Source organism: Podarcis tiliguerta (assembly GCF_965153285.1).
Source record: "Podarcis tiliguerta genome assembly, chromosome: 3".
Lineage (NCBI taxonomy): Eukaryota > Metazoa > Chordata > Lepidosauria > Squamata > Lacertidae > Podarcis > Podarcis tiliguerta.
In genome coordinates this window covers 68,672,490-68,684,068 of record NC_139536.1, presented here as the reverse complement: position 1 = coordinate 68,684,068, position 11,579 = coordinate 68,672,490, and the positions used below count along the sequence as shown (strand labels likewise).

Here is an 11,579-nt window from a genome sequence, read left to right as displayed (position 1 = left end):
AGCATGTACTTGACAAATGAAATATTTTACCCTCTTTAAAAATGCTTTTTTTCTTTTTAAATGAAGAAAAAATATATACCAGTAAAATTTATGAGTAAAAAGTTCTAGACAGAGAGCAAACAATGAATGAAGCAAACAATGAATGACACAAACCATGAATGAAGTAGGAAACCCTACTGTTACAAATACAAGATACACACCCACACACCCACAGACACGTGTCCCAGATAGCATATAGAAGTAGAACAGGTGTAGTATATAGAAATAATGAAGCAGGTGATCCTGATGTGTGTCCTTGGTCCATGCAAACCTTTACACTTTCAGGCTGAACACCTAAGCAGAGCTATTATGATGTGTGAAAGCTATGGACATGGTCCTTTGCCAAACACTGTTTAACCCCAACAGTAATATCCACCATGGAGTAGAGATGGAAGCAGCAATTACAACTGAACCACAGCCAGGATGGCCAATGGTCAGGGACAGAATCAGCCCACCCATGAGGCAAGGTGAGGCGACCGCCTCAGGTGACAGAACCCACAAAAGCAATAGAATTTGATCTAGATCTCTATTCCCCTCCTTGTTCCTCATGAAGATCTTTCCCCAGCCCTTCTTCCCTGGCCATTTTGTGGCTTGCCTCACGTGCCAAAATGTCTTGGACCAGCCCTGTTCAAGGATTATAGGAGTTGTAGTGCAGCAACATCTGGAGCGCCAAAGAGTTCCTCACCCCTGCCTTAGAAGGCAGCTCCAAGAGACGACAATACTAAAACTGCAATTTAGGGGCATGCATATTCTTTATCCCCCCCCCCCCGATTTCTCATTAAGCATTGACTCTTAACACATTATAAATCATTGTTTTGCATTTGTATCCCATTGCTAAGTGATACAGGCAAAACAAAGCAGCGCAGGCTAATGAGAAGACCCTGAAACACAATTTTACTATGTGATATTGAAATGTTTCAAAGTTTGGTTTCCAGCCAAGATATCTAAGCAGAAAGTAGGACGGAAAATGCATAATGAATACTGAAGTTGAAAAACCTCTTATTTTCATTTTCTCTATTCATTTTATTATTCTCTTACTTGTTTAAGCTGTTAGGAACATCAGAGGAGATGATGTTGATGTTTCTGCAATTTTTAATTTCTGGGGGCGGAGAGAATCCAAGAAAATGTGTCAGCTAATGTTAGAAATTATTCATGCCTGCCTGCCAACACAAGACATCCCTTCCTCTTACAGCAAAAGGTCAACAGCACAGCAGACAAAAACTGCTATAGTCTGGAAGCTGAAGTTAAGGAAGGCATCCAGCTTACAAAACAAGCTGCTATTAGCACTGAGGGTTTTTACGGGCTTGAACCAGGGTTGCTTTGACCATGAGGAAGAGTATCTGGACACCATTAAAAAACACAAAATAGCCTGATTTTTATTTATTATAAACAGTGTGTGAGGTGGTGATTATTTGTTTCCACCATAGTCACCAAAATGGCTTGGGATAGCTCTGCCATGAACCATCTGTTCGTGCAAAGGAAGTTTGGCTTGCTAATCTTACACGTATCTCAGGTCCCTTTGTGGGCAGTCTTTCATTAGAACATAAGAATGGCCCGTCTAGTCCAGCACCCTGTTCTCACAGGGGTTGACCAGATGCCTATGGGAAGCCCCAAAGCAGGGACCCAAGTGTGTTAGCACTAACCCACCCTGTGGTTTCCAGAAACTAGTATTGAGAAGCATTCTGCCTCCAACAGCAGAAGTAGAACATAGCCATCAGGGTTCCCAGCCACTGATAGCTTTAAAATAATTAGACAAATTAATGAAGGCTATCTAAGTGGGTGGCCATTACTGCTTCTTGTGGGTGTGGATTCCATAGTTAAACTATGTGCACTGTGAAGTACTTTCTGTTGTCAGTTCAGGTTCATTGGCTGCCCATGAGTTCTAGTGTTATGAGAGAGCAGGTTGCCCCCAAAACTGAGGGAATTGAGGGGGCCCAGCGTGTGCTGAGCGTCACATGACATCACGGGCATGTCACATGATATAACACATGTCTCCTGACACTGCGCAGGCCGGGGCAGCCTTCCGGTAGGCTGCGTGCTGGGCTGCCTCAACACTGAGGTGGCCGGATCCCCTTGAGACAAATATTGAGGGGACCAAATACACCGTGACCCCCTAGAGTTGGCACACCTGTGAGAGGGGGAGAAAAACTATTCTCTCTCCACTTTCTACATGGCATGCATAATTTTAGGCACTTCTTTCATCTTGCTTTTTCTCTAACTAAAAAGCCTCAAATGCTGTAGCCTTTCCTCATAAGAGGAGCTGCTTGACATCTTGGTCATTTGGGTTGCACGTTTCATAGGAATTGTGGGTTGGGGAAAGGAAGGGAAAAGAAGGAGCTTAGCTCTACTCTCACGCCTGCATCTGGATGCTTTGCAATAAGCACAGTAACTTAAGAACTGCCCTGGTGGCTGAGAGCAAGATGCATCAATCCAGTCTAGTCTTCTGCTTCAACAACAACAACCAGCCACATGTATTTGGTGAGGTCATGAGCAGAGCGTGAAAGTGATGGCCTCCTCCTGCTGTTTGTTCCCAGCATTTTGACACTCAGAGGTATAGCATGAGAGCTTTCCATCTTTTAGAAAAAGAGAGAAAACGAGATAAGGAATTACACAATAGATAAAGACACTGCAATAAATCAAGGCAGATAAAAACCATTCTGATGTTGCTGTGTGTATCTTGGCTTCTGGGCCAAACAAAGTGGGAAAGAAAAAGCCATTCCCTCTCCCTCCTGCAATTCTCAAGCTCCTTCTGGAAAGTGCAGACATTATCTCGATTATGAGCTGACTGGCTTGTGTTTTCTGTGGCAACGTGCTGCAGAGATGAAGTGGGGAGAGACCACACAGGAGCAGCCAATGTGCTCATGATCATAATGTTTACTGATAACAAAAGGATGAGGAAACCGTAAGAGGCAATTTGTTAGTTTTTGAACGCAAGAGCCCTGAGGTCCATTAGAGGTTTCTCAGATTGCTTCAGGAAGCACTATCCACTGCACTGGGTGTCTGTAGATATAGGATTGATCCTTAAGGCTTTGCTGCAAGGTCACAACATTAGCCAAAGATCTCACTTTTTATAGTACTGAATGGTGTCTTTGTTTTGAGGGCCGGTTCCTTAAGCTCTTCATTAGTTTTAGTGGTGCTTTGAGGCTCACTGTGTACAGAAAATGCAGAGTCCATCTCAACAAGTTGGCACTCTGGATTATCTGCTTATTTATTAGACTCTTATCCTACCCACCTTCCAAGGAGCACAGGGCAGCAAACATGCGTCCCATCTCCCATTTTATCATCTAAACAACCTTGTGAGGTAGATTAGGCTGAGATGTAAAGATAAGCTGATAATGCCAAGGTTGCAGGTTCGATCCCTCTGTGGGACAGTCGCATGTTCCTGCATTGCAGAGGATTGGACTAGATGATCCTCAGGGTACCTTCCAACCCTACAATTTTATGATCACTTAGTGAGCTTCATGGATGAACAGGCATTTCATTTTTCTTCCTGTTCCTAGGCCAGCCTCCACAAACCTAGTGTTCTCCAGATGTTTTGGACTACAACTCTTATCAGTTCAAGCCCACAAAACTCCAAGTAAAGCTTCTGAAGTAAACGAACTTAGCCATGCCTACTGATTTCAGTGGATCCACTTTGAGTAGTATTTAGTTGGATACCATCAATGGAAAGCAACAAGTGGATATTCATTTATCTGCAGGTTAAAATGAGAAGAATCCAAATTAGAATAGATATGTCACATGCCTATATTAGTCAGATGTGGCTATCCCAAATATCCTAATACAATGCTGGTTTCCTTTAGCACTGTTTGGGAATCTTTCAATAGATCTGTGGAATTTCAAAATGGTGCCAAAAATTTGTTAACAGGAATTTTGCAAAAATGAGCATGAGGTCACAATTGGAATGGGACTACTACTTTCTAAGGAATAAAATAATTAAAAGGCTAATAAAGGGATTAAAAGGCTTTCAATTCTAAGGGTGCCTCCTGATGTCCTGTGTATTGTGCATTCAGCCTGACTTGTTTGCAGGGAAGTTAGATGATGTTTCATCAAAGCATTATCCTACATTTTCTACTGTATTTTCCTGTCACTTCCCTTATTGCAAAAAGTCCACTATTTTGAGGAAGTGGGGTTTGTTTCGCAAGAGCTTGCAATCCACTGAAACTGTGCAACCTGAATTAGCTGGTATGTGATTAAATCCCATCTGAAAATAGTGACAGTCTGTAAGTGCATTTTGACCAGCCATAGATGCGCCCAAAGGGCTGTTTCTTTGTATGTGGATATGGATCGAGGCCTAATTCACATATGTTATCACTTAATATCTGATTAGAGGAAAGACATCAGGAGGCACACCACAGAATGTGTGACCTGCTACTATTGAAAATTAATGTGTTTGATAGAAGGTGAGGTGTTGGGAAAGCTCTCCCTCTGGTGTTGGATCTGTGATGGCATTTTCACACATATAGATATCTCTACATACTGTTGCTTTCAAAGCATCCTTCTGAGAACTGCTATAGAAATTTAAGGATTTACTTAAACACAGTATTGGTATGAAAGTCAGTGCTGCTAATTTTTTAAGGAAAGGGAAAGCATATGAAATTAGTTTTGTATAGATGCTGATAATGTGATTTTTTATTTTTTATTTGGCATGGAAAACAAATCATTGGCCAACAGGAAGAACTGACTCAATGGAAACTACCAGGAAGTGGCTTTCGTATTCATTATTAATCTTGCCTGCCCAATGTTACAGGGAAAGAAAGAGCAAAGGAAGAGAACCATTGCAGACATTTTGAACCCCCTGTGAGCTGGATTCATTTCAAAATAAGGCCCTCAGAATTTTTCTACTTGGGCCAATTGCATTCATCCTCAAGTTTTGACTTTTTTCTTAACTGTATAAGAGTGAAGTGATTAAAGATTGGCTGGCTGCTTACCAGTGAGATATCTCAAGAAGAATAGCTCATATAATGGATTTTGTATGGAAAGGAAATACTGCTGTCTTTGTCTGTAATCTGTGTTCAGAGCAGAAAATATCTAAGTTAGAACACAGGGAAGGCTATCTTTTTATTAGCCTGACTTGATGATGAAAAGGACATGCAGAGCTTTTATCTATCTATAAGAACATAAGAAGAGCTCTTCTGGCTCAAACCAAAGACCAACATTCTGTTCCCATAGCGACAAATCTACAAGCAGGACAGGAACACAATGGCACTCTCTGGATTATATTTATACTCTTGACCTTGGCTTACTTCTTGGATCTACAGATATACCCTTATGCAGCTTTTCTTCCTCTCATGCACTCCAGATGTTTTGAACTCCAATGCCCACCAACATGGCCAACAGTGAGGCATGATGGGAGCTGTAGTCCAGAACTTCTGACGGACAGTAAGCTGGGGAAGCATGTGTTTGTGAATCACTGTCAGAATTCACAAGACAACATCCAGCAGATTTTTGACATTCCACTGTAACATCCTTATAAACTATATTTAATTCTTAGGAGGGAATGATAGGGGACTTTATAGCTATATATATGGAATGATCAGTTATCTTTGTATCTTTAGGTAGACTCCTCTTTCTGTAGTGAATTTTGGCCTTGTCACAGTATCATCTTAGAAATTCCATTTCTAGTTCATTCCCCTTCTGACTGGTGCTTTGCTTTTTATGGTGCAGGCTGAGGCCTCATTGCTATAGCACAAGTGGCTTTCATATACTAGGCAAATATAATTGCGTCACATCCAAACAACTTTGTACCACTTAATTTTGGAAACATTCAACACCAGCAGCTGTGCATATGAGTATAGAATATGGATGAACAAATCTGTCAATTTTGGTTTCTCTCAGTTTCTTGTTTCTCTTAACAGCATCACAAGCTCAGTTTACCACATTCCCACAGAGAAGTCATAAATATTGTTAGCATTTTAGTGTGCATTTCTCCTAATAGACACATTTTTGCAAGCAATTTCTCCTAATGTATCGAATTACTGCATTCTCTTTTAAACAAATATATTATCTTTAATGCACACTTTCTCCTATATGCATTTTTGTATGCAGGTTTTGGTTGGAGAACTGCAACACAAAATTCAGAAAAATGTGGATTTCAAAGGACAGCTCCATTTCGGCTCTCCTATTATTTCTCAAGGTGCTAATTGGGTTGGCATTAAAATGCAAATTGAATGGAATGCCCTCCACTACTTCAGACTGTTAGGATGATATTTTAGGGATATAAAAGCATTGTACAGGAAGCACTTTCTTTACAATGTGGTTACCAAATAAAAAATGACGAGTATGAAATCATTTCTTTGATTTGAAATGGTTTAAACATCATCTCCACATTCTTCATAGAATCATAGAATCATAGAATCATAGAATCATAGAATCATAGAGTTGGAAGAGACCACAAGGGTCATCGAGTCCAACCCCCTGCCAAGCAGGAAACACCATCAGAGCACTCCTGACATATGGTTGTCAAGCCTCTGCTTAAAGACCTCCAAAGAAGGAGACTCCACCACACTCCTTGGCAGCAAATTCCACTGTCGAACAGCTCTTACTGTCAGGAAGTTCTTCCTAATGTTTAGGTGGAATCTTCTTTCTTGTAGTTTGGATCCATTGCTCCGTGTCCGCTTCTCTGGAGCAGCAGAAAACAACCTTTCTCCCTCCTCTATGTGACATCCTTTTATATATTTGAACATGGCTATCATATCACCCCTTAACCTCCTCTTCTCCAGGCTAAACATGCCCAGCTCCCTTAGCCGATCCTCATAAGGCATTGTTTCCAGGCCTTTGACCATTTTGGTTGCCCTCCTCTGTACACGTTCTAGTTTGTCAGTGTCCTTCTTGAACTGTGGTGCCCAGAACTGGACACAGTACTCCAGGTGAGGTCTGACCAGAGCAGAATACAGTGGCACTATAACTTCCCTTGATCTAGATGCTATACTCCTATTGATGCAGCCCAGAATTGCATTGGCTTTTTTAGCTGCCGCGTCACACTGTTGGCTCATGTTAAGTTTGTGGTCAACCAAGACTCCTAGATCCTTTTCACATGTACTGCTCTCAAGCCAGGTGTCACCCATCTTGTATTTGTGCCTCTCATTTTTTTTGCCCAAGTGCAATACTTTACATTTCTCCCTGTTAAAATTCATCTTGTTTGTTTTGGCCCAGTTCTCTAATCTGTCAAGGTCGTTTTGAAGTGTGATCCTGTCTTCTGGGGTGTTAGCCACCCCTCCCAGTTTGGTGTCATCTGCAAATTTGATCAGGATGCTCTTGAGTCCATCATCCAAGTCGTTGATAAAGATGTTGAATAAGACCGGGCCCAAGACAGAACCCTGTGGCACCCCACTAGTCACTCTTCTCCAGGATGAAGAGGAACCATTGATGAGCACCCTTTGGGTCCGGTCAGTCAGCCAGTTACAAATCCACTGAGTGGTAGCATAGTCAAGACCGCATTTTACCAGCTTCTTTACAAGAATATCATGGGGCACCTTGTCAAATGCCTTGCTGAAATCAAGGTAGACTACATCCACTGCGTTCCCTTCATCTACCAGGCTTGTAATTCTGTCAAAAAATGAGATCAGGTTAGTCTGACATGACTTATTTTTCAGAAATCCATGCTGACTATTGGTGATCACAGCATTCCTTTCTAGGTGCTCACAGATTGTTTGCTTAATGATCTGCTCCAGAATCTTCCCTGGTATTGATGTTAGACTGACTGGGCGGTAATTATTTGGGTCCTCTCTTTTCCCCTTTTTGAAAATAGGGACAACATTTGCCCTCCTCCAGTCTGCCGGGACTTCGCCTGTTCTCCAGGAATTCTCAAAGATGACTGCCAGTGGTTCTGAGATCACATCTGCCAGTTCTTTTAATACTCTTGGATGCAGTTCATCTGGCCCTGGAGACTTGAATACATCTAAACTAGCCAAGTATTCTTGTACTATCTCCTTAGTTATTCTGGGCTGTATTTCCTCTGCTGAATCATTTCCTCCAAATTCTTCAGGTCGGGCATTGTTTTCTTTATCGGAGAAGACTGAGGCAAAGAAGGCATTGAGGAGTTCAGCCCTTTCTGTGTCCCCTGTTTGCATTTCACCATCTTCTCCTCTGAGTGACCCCACTGTTTCTTTGTTCTTCCTTTTGCTACGAACATACCCATAGAAGCCTTTTTTGTTGCTTTTAACCTCTCTAGCAAGCCTGAGTTCATTCTGTGCTTTAGCTTTTCTGACTTTGTGTCTACACGTGCTGGCTATTTGTTTGAATTCCTCTTTGGTGGTTTCCCCCCTTTTCCATTTTTTGTACACATCCTTTTTTAATCTTAACTCAGTTAAAAGTTCTTTAGATAGCCACCCTGGCTTCTTTAGGCACCTTCCATGTTTCCGTCTCATTGGTATTGCCTGAAGTTGTGCTTTTACTATCTCCCTCTTAACAAACTCCCAGCCATCATGAACTCCCTTTCCTTTTAGTATTACTGTCCATGGGATCTCACCCAGCACTTCCCTAAGTTTTATGAAGTCGGCTTTCTTAAAGTCAAGAAATTGAGTCCTAGTATGCTTGGCTGCTCCTTTCCGTTGTATAGTAAACTTCAGAAGAGCATGATCACTTGCGCCTAATGATCCTTCCACTTCTACCCCATTAACCAGGTCATCGACATTGGTTAGGACCAGATCTAAAATGGCTGTTCCTCTTGTTGCTTCTCCCACTTTCTGGACAATGAAGTTGTCTGCAAGGCCAGTGAGGAATCTGTTTGACCTTATGCTCTTGGCTGAGTTTGACCTCCAACAAATATCTGGGTAATTGAAGTCCCCCATTACTACTATCTCCCTTCCTTTTGCATGCTTGGCCATCTGTTCCAGGAAGGCATCATCTATGTCCTCCGTTTGGCTTGGGGATCTATAGTAAACTCCCACAATGAGGTCACTATTATTCTTCTCTCCCTTAATTTTGACCCAAATGCTCTCACTTTGGCTTTGAGGTTCTAAATCTTGGATCTCTTCACAGGTATACACATCCCTGACATATAACGCCACTCCTCCTCCTTTCTTGTCTGGTCTGTTTCTCTGAAATAGATTGTATCCCTCCATTTTTACATTCCAATCGTGGGACTTATCCCACCAGGTTTCAGTGATGCCTATTATGTCATATTTAGTTTGCTGTACCAAGAGCTCAAGCTCATCTTGTTTATTTCCCATGCTTTGTGCATTAGTGTACAGACATTGAAGTCCATTAGTCATTCCCCCGTGTCTCTTATTTAAGGATTTTTTCCTCCCACCACTAGGTCTGCTTGCTGTTTGCTCCATTTGGTCTATGACATTTGGATGATCATCTTCATCAATTAATAGACTCCTACCTTCAGGAGCACTGTCTCCCTCCCCCACATTAGTTAGTTTAAAGCCCTCCTGATGAGGTTTCTTAGTTTTTTGGCAAAAACATTCCTCCCAACCGTTGTGAGGTGCAGCCCATCGCTTGCCAGAAGTCCATCCTCAAGAAACTGCAGTCCGTGATCTAAGAATCCAAACCGTTCCTGTTTACACCATTTGCGAAGCCAGCTGTTTACTTCCACTATTTTCCTCTCTCTCCCTGGGCCACGTCGTTCAACTGGGAGGACAGATGAGATGACGATTTGTGCATTTAATTGCTTCAATTTCCTGCCCAGAGCCTCGTAGTCTCTTTTGATCTTCTGGAGGCTATTGCTTGCAGTGTCATTGGTTCCCACATGAACCAAGAGGAAGGGGTATTTGTCAGTGGGTTTTATGATTCCTTGCAGTCGTTCAGTTACATCTTGGATCTTAGCCCCGGGGAGACAGCACACTTCCCGAGACATCTTGTCAGGCCCACAGATCACTGCTTCTGTTCCCCTCAGTAGGGAATCCCCTATCACCACTACACGCCTTCTCTTAGGTTTGGTCAGGGTTCTTCCGTGAGCGGTCCGTTCCAAGGTCGCCTGCACATTCCCTGAGGACTGACTTTGCTGCTCATCTTCCTTCTAGCCATTTTGACAATTTGCGATTCTGCTGGGTTTCGTTCCACTTTTATAAAAAAACAACAAGAAGTGCTTATTTATTGTACCTGGCTATTGCCCAAAGTTAACTTTGAACATCAAAGGAAAAGCATAGGATTTGCATCCCTCAAATACATCAGCTTTTCTGTGTGTATTGTTAAAAACGCCAGTCTTTTATTTATTTCTCTCACCCACAGGAAGGAGTTAAAAAAAGAAAAAGCCCAAAGGCCCAAAATAGTTTGAGGCTTGGTTAATAACAATAACAGATTCTTGGGAAAGATGAGTGCCTAGGGTTATTTCCACTGTGGGAATGAAATGAACGTAAGGCTGTTTCTTTCCAAGCCTAACAAGAGGAACACCTGGTATCCCACTCCCCACCCATGATTATAGATTGTGGACTGTGCTGGAAGGCTGTACAATTCCATCATCTTGGACCATGGCTTGAGCATGACACAAATACGTTTTTACAAGAATGGGAGCCCCAGGGTATAACAATTTTTTTTCTTGGGGCCTTTCCAGACAGTCATTTTTTTGCATGATAAATGCAAAATATTGCAGTATTTTGTGGCAGGGGTATAGTATATGTTCCAGATACATCACTTCACTAGAGCAAGTGTTCAACATGTCCCTGTAACACCACTATCAAATAGCAATACTTGTTTGCTGGGGGAAATGTACTTATTCATTCAACTGGTATAGTGCACGGATGTGTAATATACAAGTGTAACTATGGACAGAGATGTTCTTCTAGATGCGTCTATTTCTCCAAACCCAGTTGCTTAAATTCCAGCTGTGTCTTTGGCATGTGGCAATTGGTGGAAATAGTTTCTCTCATATAGAAAAATGGTTAGCTGTGCTAAGGTGACGAGCAGAAGGAAGTAGAGGCATGGTGATAGGTCAAAGAAGATTGTGGCCCTTTAACAATATATTTTTTACCTACTATATTTCCTGTGTTTAGAAGAAAAAATCTGGATCATATGTAAAGGATAAAAAAGAGGGGCGAGATGCTGATATTGTTGCTGATGACATCTAGTGGATGCTGTGAAAAAAGTGGGCATGAGCAGCACTGACTCTCCAATAAACTCCTGCCTGGAATAAGTGAATTCAAGTTAAGAGCCAGTCTACAACTTTCTTCTGTCACATGACTTGTCTGAACAGCACCAGGGTGGCAGCAACAGCTGCAAAATTCAGAGCCGTCCCTATCATGGCACTGAAGGCTGTAGGAGGGGAAGATCATTGTTCCAACCTAAAACATGAAAGACTTAATAGCAGTGAAACACTGTGGATCACAACCTTCATGCTAAAGTTAATACGGTTTTGTGTCATTTCTTAAAATGTCACTGTCATAATCCCTCACATTCTCTTTAGCTAGGTTCCTAATTTGTGATCATGAAAATGAAAGCTAATGACTAACTTAATCTAGAATTGTAAGCTTCATGAGCCCTCTAACTAAATTGTCTCTTTATCTTTCCATGTTTCTTTCAGGTCTTGTCCTTCAGAGTCTGAGTGACAGAAAAGTGACTTTGAATACATCCAGAAAACAAACAGGGGAAAGAATAGC

At 41.9% G+C, this 11,579-nt stretch overlaps 1 long non-coding RNA gene across 1 annotated transcript; it reads right to left on the bottom strand.

Annotated features, from left to right (window-relative positions):
- Nucleotides 1–1,389: 1,389 nt before the first annotated feature.
- Nucleotides 1,390–5,121, bottom strand: LOC310674503. The gene is made up of 2 exons (XR_014509622.1): nt 4,968–5,121; nt 1,390–2,612 (listed from the first exon to the last, which is right to left on the bottom strand). It is a non-coding gene; the product is annotated as an uncharacterized lncRNA (long non-coding RNA).
- Nucleotides 5,122–11,579: the final 6,458 nt, after the last annotated feature.